This window comes from Ursus maritimus, unplaced genomic scaffold (genome assembly GCF_017311325.1).
Source record: "Ursus maritimus isolate PB19 unplaced genomic scaffold, ASM1731132v1 scaffold_31, whole genome shotgun sequence".
NCBI lineage: Eukaryota > Metazoa > Chordata > Mammalia > Carnivora > Ursidae > Ursus > Ursus maritimus.
In genome coordinates this window covers 1,036,736-1,040,834 of record NW_024425675.1, presented here as the reverse complement: position 1 = coordinate 1,040,834, position 4,099 = coordinate 1,036,736, and positions in this window count along the sequence as shown.

The window sequence follows — 4,099 nt, the reverse complement described above, 5'->3', positions numbered from 1 at the left end:
TGCCATTAGTTGTAAAATCTCCCCCAAATGTTATCAGGTATTAAATGCCTTAAAAAGTTTTCAGATGGTCTGGGTTTACTAACCGAAGCAAAAATACAGGTACAGTTTTGCTATTTCTACACCTATGTAGCCATTGCTTTTCATATGCACTTTACTGAATATACATATTGAGTAATTTTAACTAATTTGAACAGAACCAATAGAAGTCCCCCTTCCCTCTTTTGTGTTTAGCTGTCACATTTTTCCACAGCATGTGTTATAGAGCAATTTGCAGGATGTTAAAACTCTCATGTTCATTTTTCCACTGCCAACAAATTGTATAATGTCTCCTGAATGATTCCAAACAGAGAAACTCTTGCATATTAATCTAAAAAAAATGCCCAAAATATAGTTTCAGTGCTTTAAAACACAGAGTGCATACTGTGTTCTGCTGCAGAGCCATGTGTCCTAATCTTTTAGTCTCCTTGAAAGTGTGCTATCTACCTCCCCATTGAGTTTATGCACATTTCCTTAATAAATACATTTTATCAGGCAATGTATACTCTCTTCATGTTTTCAAAACTGAGAGAATGAAAAGTTCAGGGCAGGGTGGAACTACTCACTTAGTGCAGATCAACAGCACACGTTGCAAATAGGAGCTCAGTTGTAATTCTCCCTATGGAAGATAGCCTAAATCGTAACAGTGTGTGAGTGACAAGGGAATTTAATTATTGTAAACAAATATTAATTTTGGATACATGTAAGTATGATGAGTAGCCATCAACAAATGCCACATCATTGTAGTTCTCCTTTCATTCATTCTAGGCTTTGCTAAAGCTTGTATTTATTGGAGTAAAGGAAAGGTATGTACTGGAAAAAGACCCACAAAATCCATCAATAATATTTCCTGTCAATACCCAAAGATCTTCAACTCAGACAACTAATATAGCTAATTTTTCAAGCGTAGGGGGAAATTAAGATAATACAGCTATTTTGCTAATCCCTTTCCCAGATATTTGATGTGTGTGTGTGTGTGCGCACACGTACGTGCATAACAGAGAAAGAGAGAGAATCTGTGGTGGGAATTCTGCTTTTTATCATTTTGTATGAATTTTCTCTTGCATTTCAACTTCTCTTTTAACTCTTAATTGTGACTTTGCTTGCCATTTATTTTAATCCATATTTAACCCGTGAAAAAGTCCTAGAGAAAACCTCTTGTAACGCATGTCCTAGAACTTAACTAATTTAATAAGGTATTTGTCTTAAGGCCTGGTTTTCAAGGTTGAAGAAACAGTCTTTCTTTTGCTCACTTACACAATTTGCAATGCTTTGGGTATAATTAAGTGACACAACAAATTGACCAGGGTGATCAGGAAGTGTTTTGATCCAAATTATTGGAATGGAAATTCTACTTTGTTCTCCCAGTGCGTTAGAAGCTAGAATCTTTCACCATTAGATCTGACAACAGGAATTTATTCTATATCCCCTGATATAGCTTATAAGGAGCAACAGACCAGGGTGTATGTGACCAGAGGTTATAACACTCTCATTCATTATGCTGTAGTCATGAATCTGCCTGTTAGAGACAAGCTCCATCCATCCATTTAGCTGTCATTCTGACCATGAATGTAATGCTATTATAGTGAGGGCCAAGTCCACTGCTCATGCCAGATATTGTTAGGAATTCAATCCATCCTGTGTATGAACACTGACTCCTTCAAACAACAAGATTTTGAGTGAATTACATATTGAGTGGTGAGTTTTCTTGGCATTTAATTATCCAGCTCAAAGAAACATACTTCCCTAATTGTTCCTGAGGTTACTGCCTAGCACATAAATAAAAGGAATTTTGTGAAGAAATGGTATGATATTGGCAGTTGTAAAAAGATTTCAAGTTATTGTAATATCTCTTTTAGTGTTTTTTTCTTATTCTTAATTCCTATATATCAGTAAAAATTGACCATCTTTTAGATGTGATATCATTAGGAGAATAATGGGAAATAAGTTATTAAAAAAGATATATCTATTTTTACTTTTGTGTATTATATTACAATCCTTGTCTACATATTTATATTAAAATATGACTACAGGGGCGCCTGGGTGGCGCAGTCATTAAGCGTCTGCCTTCGGCTCAGGGCATGATCCCGGCATTATGGAATCGAGCCCCACATCAGGCTTCTCCGCTAGGAGCCTGCTTCTTCCTCTCCCACTCCCCCTGCTTGTGTTCCCTCTCTCGCTGGCTGTCTCTCTCTGTCAAATAAATAAATAAATAAACCTTTAAAAAAAATAAATAAAATAAAATAAATAAAATAAAATATGACTACAAATATAGTAGCAAACATTGCTTCTTCTTTTCTTTTCTTTAAGTAACCATAGCTAGAATTTGTACTCCTGGCCCATTGTATCACATATGTGGAACCAATTTTCCCTCTGAAAAATTATGTGTTACAAGTGAGGAAAGGACTGCATGGTCATTCTTATTGCTTTTGTTTGGATCTTTCTCACATTTAAAAAGAAGCTGACTGACTGGGGGGAGGAGTTAAGATGGCAGAGGAGTAGGGGTCCCCTTTTTCAGCTGGTCCCCCGTGTCGAGCTGGATAGGTACGAGACAATCCTGAACATCCACGGAATCAGCCTGAGATGCAGGAAGATACATCTGGATCTCTACAAATGAACATCTCCAGCACTGAGTATTGAGGTACAAAGTGGGGAGCTGTGAATCTGCACACAGAAATCAGAAGATAAATGGAAGGGGGAGGGAGCCAACACATTCCAGCGTCAGGAAGCGGTAGCCACCTGCACTGGGGAGCAGCAGACTCACAGATCGGCACCCACAAGAGAGCAGACTGAGACCGTGAGCCAGGGAATGCGAGCACCAGTCTGAGGGCCGGAGCTCCAGAGTGTGCGAACCACACTGAAACAGAGCTCTGGAGCGCGTGGGGGTGGCTGGCAGCTGGCGGTGTTAGAAACAAAGGACAGAGACATGCCAGCCCTGCAAGTGAGGGCTGGGATGCCAGCTGTGGGGCACACATCCAGGGATGCTGCAGGGTTGAGCAGCACCAACAGAAACAGAGTTAAAGTGGCCAGAGGGGCCCACTGGAGAACCGTCTGCGATCCCCCTATTCTGAGACAGAGGCTGAGATTCAGCCACTGCTGCTCTGACTCTCAGAAGAGGTACAGCAAACTGCCAGGGAAAGCCGCCAGAGAACAAAAGCCTAGAAATACCAGCTCACAGTGTGCCCATCCCCATCTCCCCTCCCAAGGGACACAGAGACTCTACCCAAACAGTGTGGCCTGAGTATCGGGGCGGCAGGCCCCTCCCCCAGAAGGCAGGCTGAAAAATCAAGAGGACCACATCCCTAAGATCCCTATAAAACAAATGCACACTGCCTGGGTCCTGGTCAATAATTTGGGCTCCGGACAATGCCGCAACCTCTCCTCATCAGAATGATGAGAAGGAGAAATCCCCCCCAGCAAAGAAAAGACAATGAGTCTGTGGCCTCTGTCACCGAACTAATGGGTATGGATATAACCAATTATCAGAAATGGAGTTCAGAGTAACAATGGTCAAGATGATGTGTAGACTTGAAAAAAGTATTAATGAAAATATTAATGAGAATATAGAATCTCTAAGGGTGGAAATGAATCTGGGAGAAATTTAAAAATTCTACGAAATTAAAATTAAAAATTAAAAATTAAAAATTCTATGAATCAAATGCAGTTAAAAGTAGATGCTCTGATGGCCAGGGTGAATGAGGCAGAAGAACATATTCACGAATTGGAGGATGGGTTAGTAGAAGAAAAAGCTAAAATAGAAACTTGGCTCAAAAAAATCCAATCTCAAGAATGTAGGTTACGGGAGATTACTGACTCAATGAAAAGTTCCAATGTCAGAATCATTGGCATCCCCGAGGGGGTGGAGAAAAACAGAGGTCTAGAAGAGATATTTGAACAAATTATAGCTGAAAACTTCCCTAATCTAGCAAAGGAAACAAGCATTCATGTCCAAGAGGCAGAGAGGACCCCTCCCAAGCTCAACCACGACAAACCTACGCCATGCCACGTCACAGTGCAATTCGCAAATATTAGATCCAAGGATACACTATTGAAGGCGGCCACG